Source organism: Canis lupus, chromosome 9, assembly GCF_048164855.1.
Source record: "Canis lupus baileyi chromosome 9, mCanLup2.hap1, whole genome shotgun sequence".
Taxonomy (NCBI): domain Eukaryota; kingdom Metazoa; phylum Chordata; class Mammalia; order Carnivora; family Canidae; genus Canis; species Canis lupus.
Genome location: NC_132846.1, coordinates 50,992,134 through 51,013,723, shown reverse-complemented (window position 1 = coordinate 51,013,723; position 21,590 = coordinate 50,992,134). Strand labels below are relative to the sequence as shown.

Genomic DNA, 21,590 nt, shown 5'->3' with positions numbered 1-21,590 from the left:
GCCTTGTGTAGATACAAACACCTGCCATCTCCAACGTCTTGTTTGGGGGTGTCCCCATGCTCTGTCCTGAGTGCCATCCCAGGTGTATACTGGGGGCACCCCCCACACTGGGCACACTTGCCTCTGCAACCTCCCTGAGGCTTTACCCTGCATTCCTGAGTTCATCCCCGTTGTCTGCCATGGGGACTCCCTAAACTCATCCTACTCTTTTTTCTCTTTTTTTACTCTTTTTTCATCCTACTCATCTTTTCTTTTCATTTTTTTTGTATTTTAAAATTTTTATTTAAATTTAATTAACATATAATGTGTTAATGATTTCAGAGGTAGAGGTCAGTGATTCATTAGTCTATATAACACCTGGGTGGTTTGTCTCCCTCTCTGATTTTGTCTTGTTTTATTTTTTCCTCTCTTCCCCTATGATCCTCTGTTTTGTTTCTTAAATTCCACATGTGAATGAGATCATATGATAATTATCTTTTTCTGATTGACTTATTTCGCCTAGCATAATATCCTCTAGTTCCATTCATGTCATTGCAAATGGCAAGATTTCATTTTTTGATGGCTAAGTAGTAAGTAGTATTCCATTGTATATATACTCCACATCTTCTTTATCCATTCATCTGTCAATGGACAGTTGGGCTCTTTCCATAGTATGGCATCCTACCCCATCTTACACCTACATTGTCTTTGATCACTGGGGAAATGAGGACATTAAGGGCAATGTCATAATTTCTTTTAATGCTAACTTTTTTTAAATATAAAGAATTGTTCTTTATTTGAGGCCATTTCTCTCTCCCTTCATTTAATTGTTGTTACTGTTTTTTGAAAGACAGAGAGAATCCCAAGCAGGTTCCACACCCAGCATGGAGCCCCACATAGGCCTCGATCTTACAACCCTGAGATCATGACCTGAGCCAAAACCAAACGTCAGATGCTTAACCAACTGAGCCACTCAGGTACTCCTATTTAATTGTTAAGATGTCCATTCGTTTATGAAACAAGGGTAACGGTAGACAGTGAGTAGTTCCTTCTACTGGCCTTACCTAAGAAAATGGATGTTTGCAATATCCATATGGGTGCCTGCCTGAGATTTTGGGTATCTTATTGATCCATGAAATCCAAGTTTCTAGGCCTGAGTTTTAACCCCAAATGGGGGTAGTAACAGTGTGTACTTGTACAGGATTGTTGTGTAGATTGAGATACTGCAGGCAGGCACAATGTCTGGGATATACTCATTAGCACCTTGCTGCCCCCACCTCCCTACCTCTCTCAGACAGTTGGAGGACCCGCTCCTGAGAATTCAGAGGAAAACAAGCAACCAAAACTTCACAAAACTCTTCTGCCCAGGGTTGGCTGAGTATCTCACCCTTTCTGGAACTTACTGTCTGGAATCCCTTCTGGTTAGTTGATGAAAAGAAGAGGGAAGTAAACACTACTCATTCATGCGCCCTTTGTTCCTTTGTTAATCTCACACCTCTTTCTGTCTATCTAACATGTTCTAGAATTGAGTACACAGTCGTAATGGGATACCAGGCTCCCATTTTGCTTGGAAGACAGACACGTTGAACCAACAGAAACTATAAGTTGTGGTCAGTGTTCTAATAAAGTCAGATGGAAAGAAGTAGAATGAGATAGAATACGGGACCCTGGATATTTCTGCAAGTTGGCACTACCGTGAATCCTGAGCTTCCTGGCAACCATGGCAAAAAGGAAAACATGTTCCTATTGTCCAGTATGGTATTTCCAAAGTTCCATCATTCTTAAACAGACATTTTATTTGTTTTGCCTTTCCTGTGGATCTACCTAAATTTTAGCTTACTTGCTAAAAAAAAAAAAATCAATACGATTATTTCATTTAGTTAAATTAAAAAGAAACCTTGACATTTTTATAGCTGCAAAACCACCATCACTAGCCACAAATAGGGGATAAACACATACATAAATGTGTAATCATTTAGGTAAGGAATTGTCTGCTAATATAATTTAAAATAACCTGAAGTTATTCTGTCTGCCATTTAAAATGCACCAGCTATGCTGGGGTAATAAAATGACATATATAAGGTCAATTGCAGACAAACTTCTTTCTTGGCATAAAATTCAAGGAAATATTTATTGCAAAAGACACAGAAGTTCCATTCAAATGGATGTTTCTTATGAACTCTATAAAAGTTAAGGGCATAACATTAAATCTCAACACACTGAATGCTTTTCTGTGGGGAGGTGAAAAGTAGCAAGACAAGCGTGCTGTTTCTGAAGACCTAACTCAGGAGTTTGCAATTTTTTTCTGTTACAGGGACAGGCAGTAAAGACTTAGGTTCTGTGGACCATATGGTCACAGCTGCAACTCCTCTATTCTGACTTTGTATCCTGATGCAGCCACAGACATGTAAACAAATGGGAGAAGGGATATTTCAATCAACTTTATTCATGGACAATGGAATTTGAATTTTGTATAATTTTCATATTATTATTATTCTTAAAACTTTTTTCCAACCATTTAGAATATTCAAAACATCTTTAGCTTGTAGCCTTACAAAAACAGTTATGGGATGGATTTGGCCTGAGAGTTATCATTTGCCGACTGCTGATCTAACTAAATCCTCAACAGGGACTCTGAGAACTTACTGGGGTGGAGAGCTGGTAGGTTCTGTCCACTATGGAAGGCTTCTCAGACCAGCAGCAAGGTCACATAAGGGGTTGGCAGCAGAGTTAGAACTAGAACCCAAATTTTTCCATTTTGAACTCCAGACCTGTCCCATTCTAAGACGCTGCCTCTCTGGATGGAGGAGCATTTAGTCCATGCCAGGCCTGATGTAGGTATCTTTGTAAATTGAATGCCACTTAATCTTCCCAACATCCTTTGTGTGGTATCATGATCCCACCTCTGTAGATGGAGAAACAGAGGTTTAAAGAGGTTAGGAATTTAAAAACTGCTAAATCGTAAAGCCATAATTTATACCTAGGTCTTTTTGGTTCCAGGCACTTTGCTAAGGAATTGCCTTGACTTTGATAAAGAATCTTTTACCTGTCTTCTTTCTTCCACACCCAGGTTTATCCCCCGACAAGACTGCTCTTTAATTATAAGTGACTGGCTTGTGGGGACAGAAAACATGGCCCCATTTTTCAGTAGCATGTAAGTTCTGTGATGGATCAGGGCAGTGACAGAGAGCACAAGGGAGAAAGGTTCTGTTTTGTTTTCTTTCCTAGATTCTTCTTTTTAAGACAATTTTTTTAAGACAGTTTTATTCAGGTATAATCGACATACAAAAATGGTGCATATTTAAAGTGTACAGTTTGATATTTTGACATATTTATATACCAACAAAACCATCACCACAATCCAGATAATTAACATATCAATTGTCCTCTCCGCCTGAGTCTTCTTATGCCTTTTTATAATTACCCCCTTCTGCATCTCTCTGCCTCCCCTTGTATCTAGGCAACCACTGATCCCTTTTGTCACTATAGATTAGTTTGCGTTTTATAGAAACCTACATAAATGGTAACATACAGTACATATTCTTTTTTGTCTTACTATTTCACTCGGCATAATTATTTTGTAGTTTACTGTAGTATGCATGAAAAGTTCCTTCCTTTTCATTGCCAAGTAGCATTCCATCGTATGGATATACCTTTTTTTTTTTTTTTTAATTCCTTCACTTGTTGATGACATTTGGTTTGTTTCCATTTTGGGGGTATTATAAATAAAGTTTCTAGGAACATTCATGTACAAGCCTTCGTATGAACATATGTTTTCATTTGTCTTGTATAAAGATCTAGGAGTAGAATGGCTGGATCATATGTTAGGTATATGGCTTTTTATTTGTTTGTTTGATTTTTGGAAACTGCCAAGCTGTTTTCCAAACTAGTTGAAAATTCCATTTGTTCCACATTTTTGCCAACATTTGATACAGTCATTCCTTTAAACTTAGATATTCTAATAGGTGTGTGGTTTTTAACTTTCATTTTCCTAATGACCGATGAGAGCTTAGGCTTCATTAATTACCATTAATGAATAGTGATAGTTTATTTTCCAACTAAAAATAATTGAACAGCTTTTCATGTGTGTACTTGCCATCTGTACATCTTCGTCGCTAGTCTCTGGTCAAATCTTTGCTCATTTTCTCATTGTTTTTAAAGGTCTTTATTCTGTATACATGTCCTTTATCATATTTATGATTATAAATATTTCCTCCCAGTCTGTTGCTTGCTTTTTCTTTTTCTTAACAGCATCTTTCAAAGACTAGCACTTGTAAATTTTGACAAAGTCCAACTTACCATTGATTATGCTTTGGCATTTTATCTAAAAAGTCTTTGCAAACTCAAGATCCCAAAGGTTTTTCCACTACGTTTTCCTTTGGGAGTTTCATAGATTTAGGTTTTATGTTTAAGTCTATGATGTATTTTTTTTAAGATTTTTTAATTTATTTATTCATAGAGACAGAGAGACAGAGAGAGAGGCAGAGACATAGGCAGAGGGAGAAGCAGGCTCCATGCTGGGAGCCTGACGTGGGACTCGATTCAGGGTCTCCAGGATCACGCCCTAGGCTGCAGGCAGCGCTAAACTGCTGCGCCACCGGGGCAAATTATTTTGAATTAATTTTTTTATATGGTGTGAGGTATGGATTGAGGTTCAATTGTTTTCCATATGCCATATTCAATTGTTCCAGTCTCATTTGTTGAAAAAACTGTTCTCTGAATTTTATTTATACCTTTTTCAAAAATCAGGTGTTCATGTGTGTGGACCTATTTATGGATTCTGTATTCAGTTTTATTGATCTATTTGTCTATATTGATGCCAATATCATATGTCTTGATTACTGTAGCTTTATGGTGAGTCTTGAAATCAGATATAGTCCTCCACCTTTGTCTTCTGAAAGACTTTCCTTCTTTCTCATAAGGAAACAAAGCTGGAGTAGGTATGGAAAGTTCTGGTTCTCCTTGTTTGCCTGGTCAATGACTGGAAAGAATATCTGAAAGCAATCTTCTTCCATCCTCAGCCATCTCTGCTTAGCTCCAGTGGCTATTCTAGAGACACCTAAAATCCTAAGTTCTTGCTGTACCACAGTCCCAATCTGTCTGGAGAAAGTGGCTATATTGTGCCTCATGAGCAGGTATCAGTACCCAAAGAGAAGATGGTCAGTATACAGTGATCACATAGAAGGCCAATGAGTAGCTTGGCACTTGACTGCTCAGTAAGGATGCTTTGTGTTGGATTGTGACAAACTGACCCAATCACAATTTCCCGTGAAGAGTAAGGGTGTGAAATGCAGACAGAGGTGGGGTTAGGGAGCAATAGATTGCCAGTTCTTTTTTTTTTTTTTTTTTTAGATTATTTATTTATTAGAGAGAGAGAGAGAGGGAGAGAGAGTGAGCAAGCATGAGTAGGGAGGAAGGGCAGAGGGAGAGGGAGAAGCAGACTCCCCACTGAGCAGGGAGCCCAATGTGGGGCTCGAACTCAAGACCCCAAGATCATGACCTGAACCAAAGGTAAACACTTAACTAACTGACTGATCCACCCAGGAGCCCCTGTATTGCCAATTCTGAGAAGTTGGCAACCTGATCCTTTGAGCTGTTCTGTCCTGAGCATGCTTCACTTCCCATATTTTTTTCTCTAAATGTGCTCTTTTTCCAAGAGGCTCCTGGTAAAACCTTGGCCATTCTCTAGGTCAAACAAGCCAGAGTCATCACGGACACCACTACTCCTCAACTCCCATCCACAATAAATCCCCAACAGCTGTTACATTTACCGTCCAATTCCCACCCCCCCCCACCCCCTTCTCTCCATCTCCCTGGCTACCATCTGGTCCAGGTGCCATCACCTCTGATGAACTGCTTCAGCAACACCCAACAAGTCTCTCAGCCTTCTTTCTAGCTATGCTCCCATCTGTTTACTACACATCTTTCAGAGAAAAATTTTTATGATTAAACTTTATTTTGAGATAACTATGGATTCATATAAAATCGTAGGAAATAATATAGAGAGATTGCATGTGCCCTTCACTCAGTTTCCTCCAAGAGTAACCTCTTGCAAAACAACAGTACAATATCACAACCATGGTATTGACCTTGATAGTCAGATATATCTGGTTCCCTTGCTGCAGTAGTCCCTGGTGACTGCTTGAACAAATTGTGAACCCTGTGACTTAAAACAACAGAATTTATTCTCTTAGTTTTGGAGGCTAGAAGTCTGAAATCAAAGTGTCAAAAGGACTCTGTTCTCTGAAGGCTCTAGGAGAGACTCTTTCCTTGCCTCTTCCAGCTTCTGGTGGCTCCAGGCATTCCTTGGCTTGTTGCAGCAACATATAGCAACATGTGGCTGTTGGTTGCCACTTTGTTCTGACATAGAGCCAGAGAATGAAGCCAACAGAGAGGGAAGCAAAGCTGAAAAAAAATCAGCTCTTGTTAAGACTTTTTGAATCCTTGACAAAAACTTGTGCTTGAAGAGAGAATTTTCAATTTGGTGAGCTTCCCATCCCCCCCAATTCTTTTTTTTTTTTTCTACTTGCCGCAAAAGAATTCTGATGAAATACATAGACTTACCATTGCAAGTCATTTTCTTTCTAGCCCTCAGTTTCCCCATCTGTAAAATTAAATAACTGTTTCATTTAATTCTTCAAACATATATTGAGCATGTATCGCCCAGTGTTTGTGCTTACTACAGAATGATGATTTAGATCTAATCCTCCCCCTGCAAGAATTTGTAAGCATAAACCTATCTGTAATACACCCAGAGAATGGCTTATTGCTACTATGGACAAAGTGTTCTGGGACCACAGAGGATGTGCTTGATTTGGCCTTGGAGAAGTCTCCACTGAGGAGGTGACACAGATCCTAGGTCTTGAAGAATGGAGGGTTTTTCCTAGCAGAAAAAGCAGGAGAGGGCATTTTAGTTAACTATGAGCAAAACTCCAAAATAAGAAAGCTCATGTTGTATTTGGGAAATAGTAGTTCATTATGCCCTGAGCTTAAAATATAAAAGGAAAAGAGATGGGCTCCAGATAAGGAGAGGTTGGCAGGACCTGGTTGCCATGGCCCTGAAAGCGGTGTTGGGGGTTTGGGGCTTTCTCTTGCAGGAGAAACCAAAGTGGGGGACTGTGATGATCAGACTTTGCAAATGATCAGATTACATTTGTGAGCAAGAAAGACAGATTGCTGATGGGGAGAGATTGGAGGCAGAAGGACCAGTTGGGAAGTTATTGCAGTTGTGGAGGTGAAAAATGATGAGACTAAACCATGCATTCAGGGGTAATTTGCAAAGTGTTATGTGCTGGATATACGGAATTGGTATATGGTAGGTGCTCAAAAAATGTTTGTGGAATAAACATTGCTGAGTGATGAGCATGTTGTGGGAGAGGATGGATTGATGATTTGAAGGTTATGAATTGGGTGATGGGTGGAAGAGGGTAAAGAAGAGAGTTGGTAGACGTGTCAAAGCCTGAAGAGAAGCCAAATAAGGACTTCAGCGACTTTAGCAAGATGATTTTCATAGAGTAGCAGGGTGGGAAACCAGATTGCAGCACATCAAGTAGTGAAGACAGCAAATGTAGTGGCCACTTAGAGGAGATTAGAGGCTGAGAAAAGGAGAGAGAGCAGTAGCTGGGAGAGGGGAAAGTGGAATAGTGAACTTATTGGTTATCTTCCAAGCTCTGTCCTCTCTGTTCTAACAGAATCCCAATTTTGTTTAGGCTTCCATCCTACCTCAATGAAACCCTTTTAACTCAGAGTCACACAGATGGATACTGATCAATCTAAGTCAATCATGGTAATCCCATTCTTCTTTGCCATTGATTGACTCAAGAACATGAGCTTAAGTCTATCAGTGCAGGGCATTCCCCTGGCAACTGTTATTTATTATCCAGGGATGGGCACTTGACCTTGTGGTCCAATCAGACTAATCAAGTGTGACCATGGCTGCTATTGGCAACCAGATAACCACCAGGAGAGAAGTCAGTCTGAGGACTGGAGAGCTAGACCCTGATCTGAATGGTGCCCAGAGACTGCCCTACATCCAGATTTCTCGTTAATGTGTAATAATAAATTTTATGATTGTTTAAACCATGTTAGTTGGGTGTTCTGTTATATGCAGCTGAAGGCATCACTAATGAATATCCGTGGATTTTATTTTATCTAAAACAGAGGATACCCAGGGTCAAGGGAGAAAGTTCAGAGGAGAGAAAGAAATTAAAAACACACAACAGAGAAAAGAGCTGATGGGAGAGAGTTGATGGCAGTAATTGTGTGCAAGACCACTGGTGGTGGAGCTGGCTTGGAAAGGAACAGGCAAAGTCCTTCCTCACAGTGTAGAAGAGAAAGTGGTAGGAAATTATGGGTAAATTTGGAGGTGGAGGAAAGTTGACAGAGGGATCTGTGAGGACTCTTCAAACTTTACTACCTGCAAAGGTCAAGAAAGTGAGTGGCATCCCTTCTAGTCAAGGAAGTGAGTGGCATCAATTGACAAAATCGGACACCTCAGGTTGTATGTGCAGAGAAGAGAAGGACTGCCTTGCCCAAGAGTCATCTCCACAGAGGAGGAGGTTCTGAGTCAGGCCTCCAAGGATGTACAGACTTAGCATGGAGGGTGGCATGCTGTGCTTCCATTTCTCTTATCTCATTTAAATGCCACATTCCTGAGGAACTTATCAAAACCACAGGGGGAGATCAGGTTGGCTGCGGCAGGAAGTTCAAGGTGGGAGTCACAATGGAATCAGATCCTGAAGGACCTGATGTGCCTGGGGTCCTTTAGGGGTCCTTAGGCTGGAGTCATTCACTGTGATGGGCTTTGATCAGTGTTTCTCAAACTTAAGTGGGCAACCAATGTCTTGTTAGCACCAGTTTTGACTTGAAATTGTTATATAAAAATACCTAAATATATATGGATATAAAACTAGATGTACATGCCTTATGCTTATATCTCTTATATGAATCATAAAACCAAACCTAATTTACAAATTAAACACAACATGGGATCAAACTAATAAAATCCTACATTAATTTAGTGGACTAAATGATGATATTTGCTGAAATGAAATTGCTACTCACAAGGCAAATATGGCATTGACTGTTACTGAGAGTGATGTCCTGATAAATTGTCTCTCCAGAAAAAAAGAAAACCGGTTTCATAGTGTTTACTGATTTCTTACCCTGGCTCCCATCATAATTGCTGTGCTTCACAACTGGCTCTCAAAATATCTGAAAATGAAACAGGTCTTGTGAGCCAGAACAAGCCAGTTCCAGCACACTATTGCTTTCTAGGTTCTTTTGAACTCACTGTGCCTATTTTTCTGTGTATGCTGAACTAACTCAATTGTCCCCCCTACCTTTCCATTCCAGTTCCTATAATATCTGTGTTTGTTTGGACACTGTGAGGTAACATAATTGATCTTTCCTTTGATTAATGTATCCTGTACATATTAAAGTAGTCATTATTCTTTTTTCTCGTTAACCTAAAATGAAATGCAAGTATTCTGTACTATCCAAAATTTATTATTCAGTTTCAAATCTCATACAGTAAGATGTTAAATGGTAAGGGGTGCCAGAGTATCCCAAACTATTTGGTTCCCTAGTTTTGGATAACAAATGCCAAGAGTTCAGATAGCAAGGGGCATCAGCCCTATTTTTTTAATGTGGATTTAATTCAATTCCTGAGTTCAAATAGCAAATATTTAGTTAGCAAAGGAGACCTGCAGTACTCTTTGGCATGAAACGATTGTTGATTAATGTCAACATGAGTACTGAAATATCAAGATAGTATTCAGTTATGTAAGGTGGGCTTCCAGATGATTCAGGCTATGCTTACGTAAACTTTTGGATAATCACTGAAGTTTAAATACAAATTTAAGGATTTGTGTCTGTTAGAAATGCTTCAGCTGCAGGTAATTGAACACCTAGGCAGGAGTGGCTTAAATGTCAGGCATTTATTGCTTACTTACTAAGAAGACCAGTGGTAGACAGATGGTTCTGCAATGTCAAAATAACATAGAGGATCCAGGTTCTTCTATCTTTATCATCCATCCAGGAGTGTTAGCTTTTTAGCCTGAAATATATTACCTCAAGGTCATAAAACTGCTATGGTGGCTCCACACATTGTGTGGTCATTCACATCAAAAATGAGTGGGAGGAGGCGGCTCCATACCCACCTATCTCTGAGTAAGAAAGCTAGTTTTTCTAAGATCTTTCTAGCAGGTCATCATTTCCGTAGCCAAAACTTGATCGCATCACCACCTCTAACTACTAGAGAGACTGGGGAATGTAGTGCCTGGCTTTCCAGACTGTATCATGGAAGGCAGCAAGGGGATTATAGTAGAAGCATGGAAATGACTTCTTCAAGACAATGAAGGCGATCTCAATGAAATTTGTAGAAGCTCTATGGGTATGTCTATGGAATCCGTAGCACCCAGAGATCCAAGCTTGGGAATCTGACTGAGGAAACTATCCATAGTTCTAGGCACTAGTGTTTGGAAAGCATTTACTATCATAGAACACATAGTAAATCCTCTGGGGCAAAGGAAGACCAGAGAGGGACACACACACACACACACCCCACAGGACTTAGCTAGGGGTTTACTAACACATCACTGTGTTGCACTAAGGTTTTAGAAGTGTCTAGATTCTTCATGGAGGATTTTTGTGTCTTTTGTGTAATTTCCTGTCTTCGAACCATGAGGACTGAGCCCATTTGGGAGGCAGCACCCAGCATCTTCACGTACTGAACTAATATATATTAAGTCCATCCTTTGTGCCAGGGGTGGCACTTGAGATATGGTGGGAAACTATATAACAGAGAGACTCTCCTTTGACTCTGTGAAGGGGAGGTTGGGTGGAGGGCTGAGGAGGGCTGAAACACATATCAGAGTATAGAAACTTGGTGATTATCTAAAGGCTTGTCAATGATCCCTGCATGAGATCATGTATTTGTTATTATTATTATTATTTTAAAGGTTATTGCTATTATTCTTACTCATAGTGAAATGTTATCATGGAATACCAGGAGACAGAACCCAGTTCCAGTGTCTCACCCACTATATTAGTTTGCTAAGGCTGCCAGGTCAAAATACCACTGACCAGGTAGCTTAGACAACAGAAATGTTTTTCTCACAGTTCTGGGGATAGAAGTCCAGGTACTATCAGGCTTGTTTGTTTGTTTGTTTGTTTTTTGCTGGAGTTCAATTTGCCAACATATAGCATATCACCCAGTGCTCATCCCGTCAAGTGCCCCCCTCAGTGCCCATCACCAGTCACCCCAACCCCCCACCCACCTCCCTTTCCACCACCCCTTGTTCGTTTCCCAGAGTTAGGAGTCTCTCATGCTCTGTCATCCTCACTGATATTTCCCACTCATTTTCTCTCCTTTCCCCTTTATTCCCTTTCACCATTTTTTTTTACAAGTAATCATCTGATTTATAGAAAGATGCAACAATACTTAAAATGACACAAAATACTGATTTCAAAACATCAAAAAATTAGTATATTTAACCATACTCAGCTCGTAACAGAGCAAATGGGTAAGAAGAATAATTCATACTATATCATATTGCTAATATGAACTGGCAACAGAAAAAGTTGGTATAAGAAGGCAGAAAAACTCTATCTTTTAAGAATTAGAACCAAGGGGCTCCATAATCATCTGACATTGCTCAATGTTGTACCTATGGTTAGAAATGTACATGATGGGAACTCCAGGGATCTTCCGGATCCACAATGTAACACTTGTGCTGAGTTACTCTCTGTACTAAGCAGTCATCTGCATAGGTTCCTTTGTGTGTGCACGGCAATCATTCAAATCTTGGATCCTTGGCAATCCTTAGAGCCACTTGATACTTTTGCCCCAGTTTCTCAATTTCAGCCATTACACAGTCAGTTGTACAAGGGATACACTTGGCATACAGACAGTCCATCATTGACTGTACTAAGTCAAGTTTGGCTTTAATGGAAAAGTTGATAAAGTTGGTATCAACCAGGATGTGGTAAGGTGGCCCAGCTGTGTGTTATACTGGAAGAATAAGCAGGAAGGATGTTGGGGGACTTCTCTTTCCTTGAGTGCACTGGGATCTTTCTTTTCTTTCTTCTTAGGTTTTAATCTATCCTTCTCTTTAAGCCTCTGATCTTGGAGACTAAGCATTCGCTTCATGGTCGCATACTTTCTTGCTTTCTTTTGCTTTCCCATGTTCACGCCGCACTCTTGTTTCTTCCAGAATCCCTTTCACTATTTTTTTATATTCCCCTAATGAACCAGACCATATAATGTTTGTCCTTCTCTATTGACTTATTTCACTCAGCAAAATACCCTCCAGTTCCAACCACGTCGAAGCAAATGGTGGGTATTTGTCATTTCTAATGGCTGAGTAATATTCCATTGTATACATAAACCACAGCTTCTTTATCCATTCATCTTTCGATGGACACGGAGGCTCCTTCCACAGTTTGGCTATTGTGGACATTGCTGCTAGAAACATCGGGGTGCAGGTGTCCCGGTGTTTCACAGCATCTGTATCTTCGGGGTAAATCCCCAGCAGTGCAATTGCTGGATCGTAGGGCAGATCTATTTTTAACTCTTTGAGGAACCTCCACACAGTTTTCCAGAGTGGCTGCACCAGTTCACATTCCCACCAACAGTGGAAGAGGGTTCCCTCTTCACATCCTCTCCAACATTTGTTGTTTCCTGCCTTGTTAATTTTCCCCATTCTCACTTGTGTGAGGTGGTATCTCATTGTGGTTTTGATTTGTATTTTCCTGATGGCCAGTGATGCGGAGCATTTTCTCATGTGCCTTTTGCAACTTGTTTTTGTTTTGTTTTGTTTTGTTGTTTTTTGTTTTGTTTTGTTTTGTTTTGTTTTTTTTAGAGAGAGAGAGCATGTGCCTGAGCAAACACACACATATGTAGGGTGGGGGGCACAGGAGAGGGAGAGAGAGAATCTTTTTTCTTTTTTCTTTCTTTCTTTCTTTCTTTCTTTCTTTCTTTCTTTCTTTCTTTCTTTCTTTCTTTCTTTCTTTCTTCTTTCTTTCTTTCTTTTTCTTTTTTTTTTTGAGAGAGAATCTTAAGCAATCTTCACGCTTAGTGCAGAGCCTGACATGGGGCTCGATCTTACAACCCTTAGATCATGATCTGAACCAAAATCAAGAGTTGGTTGCTTAACCGACTGAGCCATTCAGGTGCCCCATGGTGCCATCAGTTTTGGTTTCTGGTGAGACTTCTCTTGCTGGCTTGTAGATGGGCCCCTTCTTACTGTGTCCTCACATGGCCTTTCTTCTGTGCATGCCCAGTGAGAGACAACACTCTGGTATCTCTTCCTCTGCTTATAAGGGCACCAATCCTATGGCATCAGGGCCTCACCCTTATGACTTCACTTAACCTGAAATCCCTCTCTACAGGTTCTCCCTAAATAATCACAGTAACATTGAGGGTTAGGGTTTCAACTTACAAAATTTGGAGGGACACTTGCATCTATAATAGCTACTTGCCTTTTATTCCCCCAGGAAGTGCAATGCCAACTGCTGCTGCTTCAGAATTACTATTTATAGCTCTGAATCTGAAGGTGCGTCATTACATGTCTGAACCCTCCTGGACCCAGAACTAGGCTGGCTTACTGAGTGCTGAGTTAGATGAGGCACAGCCACTGCATCCTTCAAGAATAGAGGCTAAAATGTGTCAGGCCTGGGAGGTGGGGAGGCATGGTTGTTCTGATCTTTGTGTGTGTGTGTGTGTGTGTGTGTGTGTGAGAGAGAGAGAGAGAGAGAGTGTGTGTGTGTGTGTTTTCAAGGCAGAGTTGGGAGCTTATAGGAACATCTGACCATGGCTCTTACCTCATTTGGGATGTGGAGGGGCAGTTCTTTATCTATTCTTTTATAGAAATATAAAAAGTAGTAAATATGAATCCTACAGAAAGCAGGACTTTGAGCAGGGGATTTTTCAACACTGTATTTTCTCCTTTGTTGCAAATATTCAGTCCATCTCTGGGAAGATACCAACAGATCTTGGTGAGACCCATAAAGTATACTTCCAGAGAAAGGGAGAAAATAACATTACACAGGGACCTTAGGGGTGTCTCATGCCCCAAATGAGGTTCTCTCTCTGGGTTTTTCATAAGGACTTTGCTGAGTGGCATGTCTACAGAGGTCTAGGGATGTGGGCCACTGAAGGGAGCACAGAAGAGGCTTCAGGGGCACAGTTTCACTGGAATGAGAAATTCTAATAATAAGCCCAAGCCATCTGTCAGATGTCAGATGTCCTGTTTTGGAGAGCCACTGTTCTCTTTGAATAAACTCCATGCTGAGCAACCCAGCAGCTGGCGACCACAGACACAAAGGCCTGTGGGAGACTCTAGGATAGCTCAGAGATCACAAGGAGGAAAAGGAACTCCTGGAGGCACTGTGGGTGCTCCTGGTCACTTGCATGAGGGGCAATGGCAATCCCATTGGCCTATAGGTTAGGTGACCTGGCTCTAGAAGAAGCCCAGAGAAGTCACTTCACCTTGTTGGCTCTGAGTGGCCTTGTATAGGCATTGACACCAAATAGGTGCTCAGTCTTGCTGGCAAAACTTCACTGATCTGTAAAATCATACCTGTCTCGCTTATCTCCTAGGTTTTTCTTAGAACAATATAAATGGAGATATGTTAAGAATTACAAAGCACTGTAGAATCCCAAGGTGTTATCATAGACTTACCAGGGGAAGGAGGAAGGAAAGAACTTTCTCTGGAGGCCTGCTCTGGACCTGGCACACCAGGTATTTTCACACAGCCTTCTTCTGCATTCTTACAGCAGTTACAGCAGTTAATCTAGCTCAGGAGTATTACTCCAATCCTGATGGATGGGCTCCCTGGGCCTCAGAGAAGGAAAGGGACTTTCCTCAAACTCATGCCCTGTAAAGCTCAGAGCTGGGATGTCAATCATTCTGCAGGTCATCCTGGCCTCTGGAGGGAGAGGTTATAGATATCAGGTGGAGTTAACACACCAGTAGGGATACCAGGAATCAAGATGCTGGGGATGGCTATGAAGGACCCAGAAAGGCCCCAGAAAATATGGGGACTGGTAATAATGAGCTGAGATGGGCAAAAACATTGAACATGTTCCCAGAAGCCACTGCCCACATCTTCCATCTTCCTCTCCCCCTTGCCCCAGGCTGGATTGGGCAGGACTGGGCCGGCCCCTGTCTCCCTGCCTCCTCACCTCTGGACTCACCACCGCCCCCCCTCACCTGGCCCTTCTGATACTTCCTCTTTTACTTCCCCTGCCAAGTTCTGTCATTTAAACCCCCCTAATTTAATAGGTTTGTCTCATTATTTTGATTAATCATATTAACTCATGTTAATTAAGAGAGAGAGTTAAGCAATGACAGAGGTTAATGGAATCAGCCCATGTTCTTCTCTGGCTTTTGTTGGGGCTCTGACAGACATGGGGGAAGAAGAGGGGAGAATGGGGAAGGGAATGTCAGCAGAGCCAAGCCCAAGACAAGCCAGGCAGTCTTCACAGAGAGAGGAGAGAAAGGCATCAAGGAAGCGATCAGTTACCAATCAGAGTTTCCTGCTAATTGAATGTCTGATTTTATTAATGATGGAATTTATAAAGGTCCTTAAGAAAAGAAAAGAATTTATTCAGTTCAGCAGTTAACTGTGAAAATTAATGCAGAGGATATAAGTTCAATGGCCATTTTATTTGTCTTCCTTTTTTTTCCCTAATGGTGGGGATGAAGTTGGACACATCACCTCAGAGGGCTTCTCCATTTCTGGGCTCTCTTGATTTGTTGATGAAGAAGTAGACCTTCTCCCCTTCTGGGTCCTCAACCTGATGCCATTAGGAGTAATAGACTCATGTACTTTAGTCCAGACTCTGCTGAACAACTGAAATGCACCTTCCCAGTTAATCCTTGTAACAACATGATGAGGTCCCCTTTTTCAGATGAGGAAGCTGAGGCTCAGAGATGTTAAGTCACTTGTCCAAGGTTTCACAGCTTGAGAACTGCAGATCTAGGATTCAGGCCAGGCCCCTGACTCCTGTGCCAGTGAGGTTCATAAGGAGAATGAGCCATTTTCCTTACAGTTTAATTCTATAGTCACTATAATTCTGTGGTTATAGGGGAGAAAGCTTTGGGATCAGGGCTACCCCTGTCTGATCATGGTGACTTCAGTTCTAGGGAAGAGCTGTGATATCCTACATCTGCCCCATTGTGAAGGACCTTCCTCTGGAGAAAACACATACAAGGGATCCCTGGGTGGTGCAGCGGTTTAGCACCTGCCTTTGGCCCAGGGCGCGATCCTGGAGACCCGGGATCGAATCCCACGTCGGGCTCCCGGTGCATGGGGCCTGCTTCTCCCTCTGCCTATGTCTCTGCCTCTCTCTCTCTCTCTCTCTCTCTCTCTATGTGACTATCATAAATAAATAAAAATTAAAAAAAAACACATACAAGTTGGGTTTTCTTGAGACACTTCTGCCAGGATCCCTCTCATTGTCTTCCAAGTTGTCCTGGGACCAAGAGGTCTGGTATTATGGATTGAAGTGAGTCTTCCAGAAAGACATATTGAAGTCTCAGCCCCAGAACCTGTGAACATGACCTTGTTTGGAGATGGGATCTTTGCAGATGTTATTAAGTTGAGGTCATCCTGAATTAGGGTGGGCTCTAATCCACATGATTGGTGTACTCGTAGGAAAAAGAGAAAGGACCCAGATACAGAAGGAAGATACAGTGTGTGAAGGGGAAGAAGGCATTATGGTGATGCTGCCATTGGCCAATGAATACTTGGTCTACAGAAAGCTAGATGGGATGAGGAAAGGTCTTCCCCTAGAGCCTTCAGAGTGAGCTTTGCTTTGCTGATACCTTGACTTTGGACTTCTAGCCTCCAGAAATCTGAGAGAATACATTTATGATGTATTAAACAGTTTGTAATAATTTGTTATGACAGCCCAGGAAATAATTTCACCTGCAAAAGTTTAACTGGCTTTTACTTGCTGGCTGATACTTCTTTAGCTGAGGATTTTGAACCTGGTAAGTTACGGAAAATGTTCATTAGGCTATCAGCTGTTCTTTGCAGATAACTGCAAGGAAGTTGTGATGTGTGGTACTTCTGGTGCTTAGTGTAATGTGGACCCTCACCATTATTGCTGGTCCCCAAACCTGAGTCTTTTCCTTGGCCAATAATTTCAGGGTACCTGTTCTATGTGCTTTTCTCTCAGACCCTTGGAATGTAAATGAACTCTTTATGGCTTGTAAACTAATTCTTGCTAGATGTTGGTGGCTCCCTGAGTCTCCTGTTACCTATGAGAAGCTACAGAGTGTGATGCAGGGATCTTGCCCCTCTCCCCTGCTGCATCATATAGACATCAGTAAGAGGTCACAACATACTTTTCTGCGAAGCCTGTGAGAGTCCAGCACTCCAGGTGATCAGAGTTGGTACTTCAATATTTATTCATTTATTCAGTAAATGTTTCCAGATTGCCTGTTAGTGCCAAACTTGGTGCTTGGATATACACTGATGGACAACACAGAGAGTCTTATAACTTGTGAATAAACATCTGTGTTATCTTGACCTAGTGAGATCGCTCATCTGGATTAAAAAATCTACCACGTGGACCATGCACTTGACTGACGTCAGTTTCCTCGTGTATAAAATGAGAAGGTTGAGCTATATTCCTTCTGTTGTTCTTTCCATATAAATTCAAAACTCTGCATCTGAAGAGCAAACTGAAGACCCAGTGTTTCAACTAACACCCAAATATCCAGGGGTTAGAGCTCCAAGCAGATAGCAGTTATGTGGGCAGAGAGATGGGGGACATCTAGGGATTGCAGAACAGAGAGATGGCAAAGAACTTCTATCACACCCAGACAAGACAGCACTTTTACCCCTGAGAATGAACCCTCTGAATCAGTGGGCAGCCTTCTTTGTCTGTACTCAGGTATGATGGACAGGCACATGAGGGAGCTCCATGTACAAAATGAACATGGCAGCGAGTTAGTCAGTTTCAACAAAATCAAGAGAGCAAGTAGAACTAGGGAAACTATGGCTTAGACAGCATATGTGCAAAAGATTTAAGGGCTGTGGGTAGTTGTCATCTCAGTATGAAGCCACTGGGATCTTAACTTCCACTAATAGAAAGAGCATCCAGGAGGAAGGAAACAAGGGCCATTTGATCTCCTATGCAACTTTGCCGCTAGAATACCATATTCATTTATGAGTCCCACATTTTAAAAGAGAAGGGTGGGTATGAATTAAGAATTCAATATTTGACACTTAGCATCCATTATTTCATTTTCATCCTGACAACTCCATAGTCTAAGACAATTACCTCTCATTTTACAGATGGGGAAATTGAAGTTGCATCATTCCCCAAGGTTCCTCACCCATTTGGTGGTGGAGCCAGGACTCCAGAGCCTGTTGTCTTTCTATAGGCAAAAGAGAAAGATCACTTCCAGGCTAAGAGAAGGTGAAAGGGTATGTCAACCTGGTCCTGAAGGAGCGATAGGTTAGAAAAACCTGTGTGTGTGTGTGTGTGTGTGTGTGTGTGTGTGTGTGTGTGTGTTGGGGAGGAAGCACACAGGGAACATGCAGGGAGAAAATAAAGTAAGTAGAGGCTTAGGAATAAGAATCTGGGCGGTTTATCTGGTGAATGGAAGGTGAGAAGCACTGACATTATTTGTGTAGGGCAGAGGCAGTAGCAAGCGTGGACAGTTTGGTCCAGATTATAGAAGGTTTTGAATGCTAGGTTAAGGACCATGGACTTTACCACTATAATGGGAGATAGTAAAGATTGGTTAGTACTTGGGGTTGGAGTATTATGCTTAGGGATGGGCTTCAGGAAGATAACCTGTAGGCCACATCCATGGTGGATAGGTAGGAACAAAGAAGTGTACTATCTTATTTCACTCAGCATAATACCCTCCATAAGTCAATCAGAGGACAAACACTATATGGTCTCATTCATTTGGGGAATATAAAAATAGTGAAAGGGAATAAAGGGGAAAGGAGGAAAAATGAGTGGGAAATATCAGAAAGGGAGACAGAACATGAGAGACTCCTAACTCTGGGAAACGAACTAGGGGTGGTGGTGGAAGGGCAGGTGGGGGGGGTGGTGACTGGGTGACAGGCACTGAGAGGGGCACTTGATGGGATGAGCACTGGGTGTTATTCTATGTGTTGGCAAATTAAACACCAATAAAAAATAAATTTATAAAAAAAAGAAGTGTACTATCTAGTAGGCTATGGTATGCAGAAAGTAATATGACAAGAATAAAAGATATAATTAAATCATCGATGCTTGTAATCTTTATTTTCTTTACTTCCCAAGACAAAGATTAATCTTCTCATAAACAATAAGTTATCTTCTTGTAAATAACGAATTATATTTTTTGTATATTTTTTATTGGAATTCGATTTGCCAACGCATAGCATATCACCCAGTGCTCATCCCGTCAAGTGCCTCCCTCAGTGCCCGTCACCCAGTCACCCCCACCCCCCACCCACCTCCCTTCCATTACTCCTTGTTCATTTCCCAGAGTTAGGAGTGTCTCATGTTCTGTCATCCTCACTGATATTTCCCATTCATTTTCTCTCCTTTCCCCTTTATTCCCTTTCACTATTTTTTATATTCCCTGAAAGAATGAGACCATATAATGTTTGTCCTTCTCGATTGACTTACTTCAGTCAGCATAATACCCTTCAGTTCCATCCACTTCGAAGCAAATGGTGGGTATTTGTCATTTCTAATGGCTGAGTAATATTCCATTGTATACATAGACCACAGCTTCTTTATCCATTCATCATTCGACGGAAACCGAGGCTCCTTCCACAGTTTGGCTATTGTGGACATCGCTGCTATAAACATTGGGGTGCAAGTGTCCTGCCATTTCACTGCATCTGTATCTTTGGGATAAATATCCAGTAGAGCAATTGTGGGTCTTAAGGCAGTTCTATTTTTAACTCTTTGAGGAACCTCCATACTGTTTTCCAGAGTGGCTGCACCAGTTCACATTCCCACCAGCAGTGGAAGAGGGTTCCCTCTTCTCCACATCCTCTCCAACATTTGTTGTTTCCTGACTTGTTAATTTTCCTCATTCTCACTGGTGTAAAGTGGTATCTCATTGTGGTTTTGATTTGTATTTCCCTGACGGCCAGTGATGCGGAGCATTTTTTCATGTGCTTATTGGCCATGTGTATGTCTTCTTTGGTGAAATTTCTGTTCATGTCTTTTGCCCATTTCATGATTAGATTGTTTGTTTCTTTGCTGTTGAGTTTAATAAGTTCTTTTTTAAAATTTGAATGAATATTTTACATGTCAAAACTGAATTCATAGGACTCTATTACCATAGTCATTATTTTTAACAAGTCTCCTAAATATGTTCTGTATTAGTTTTCTTGATTGTAAGATGTCAATAATATGGAAATATTTTTTAATTTAACAGAACATTTAATTACATCCATTTCCCATCAACATACTAGTCATTTAATGATGATTATATTGGCCATTTCCATTGGTTGGCAGGAGGCTCTTCCACTAAAGGCTCCCATGGTTTTCACTGTATTATTTTTCTTGCCAGACTTCATTCATTTTCAGCCTGAAGAATCACCTCTTCTAGTTGGCCACCCTGAAGTTGGTCTTTTAATTTCTTAACATCTGGTTCCACTTTAACCATACTCAGCTTCTTATTTGTAATCTGTTCTGTATACTTTCTGTATGCTGCGTTTTTAGGAATTTGCTCAAGAACATCAAAAATCTTCGTGTACAATATTCTTAGCCTCTCGTGTGGACTCTCACATACAGCCAATCCCACAAGGCCGGTGGTCTTCTTCAGCAAACCCACCATGACAGAGCCCTAGTTCTTTATAGATCTTGGATACTAGCCCTTTATCTGATATGTCATTTGCAAATATCTTCTCCCATTCTGTAGGTTGTTCTTTAGTTTTGTTGACTGTTTCTTTTGCTGTGCAGAAGCTTTTTATGTTGATTAAGTCCCAATAATTCATTTTTGCTTTTGTTTCCCTTGTCTTTATACATGTATCTTGTAAGAAGTTGCCTTGGCCAAGTTCAGAAAGGGTGTTGCCTGTGTTCTCCTCTAGGATTTTGATGGATTCTTGTCTCACATTTAGATCCTTCATCCATTTTGAATTTATCTTTGTGTATGGTGTAAGACAATGGTCCAGTTTCATTCTTCTGCACGTGGCTGTCCAATTTTCCCAGCACCATTTAAAAAAATTTTTTATTGGAGTTCAATTTGCCAACATATAGCATAACACTCAATGCTCATCCTGCCAAGTGCCCCCCTCAGTGTCCATCACTCAGTCACCCCAACCCCCCACCCACTTCCCCTTCCACTACCCCTTGTTCATTTCCCAGAGTTAGGTGTCTCTCATGTTCCCAGCACCATTTATTGAAGAGACTGTCCTTTTTCCAGTGGATAGTTTTTCCTGCTTTGTCGAATAGTAGTTGACCATAGAGTTGAGGGCCCATTTCTGGATTCTCTATTCTGTTCCACTGATCTATGTGTCTGTTTTTGTGCCAGTAACACACTGTCTTGATGATCACAGCTTTGTAGTACAACTTGAAATCCAGCATTGTGATGCCCCTGGCTCTGGTTTTCTTTTTCAATATTCCCTTGGCTATT

At 41.2% G+C, this 21,590-nt stretch overlaps 2 pseudogenes; both read right to left on the bottom strand.

Annotated features, from left to right (window-relative positions):
* Positions 1 to 11,600: 11,600 nt before the first annotated feature.
* LOC140639448 (rRNA-processing protein FCF1 homolog pseudogene) lies at positions 11,601 to 12,192 on the bottom strand (annotated as a pseudogene).
* An 8,182-nt stretch (positions 12,193 to 20,374) lies between these two features.
* LOC140639447 (NADH dehydrogenase [ubiquinone] 1 alpha subcomplex subunit 5 pseudogene) lies at positions 20,375 to 20,795 on the bottom strand (annotated as a pseudogene).
* Between the last annotated feature and the right edge of the window lie 795 nt (positions 20,796 to 21,590).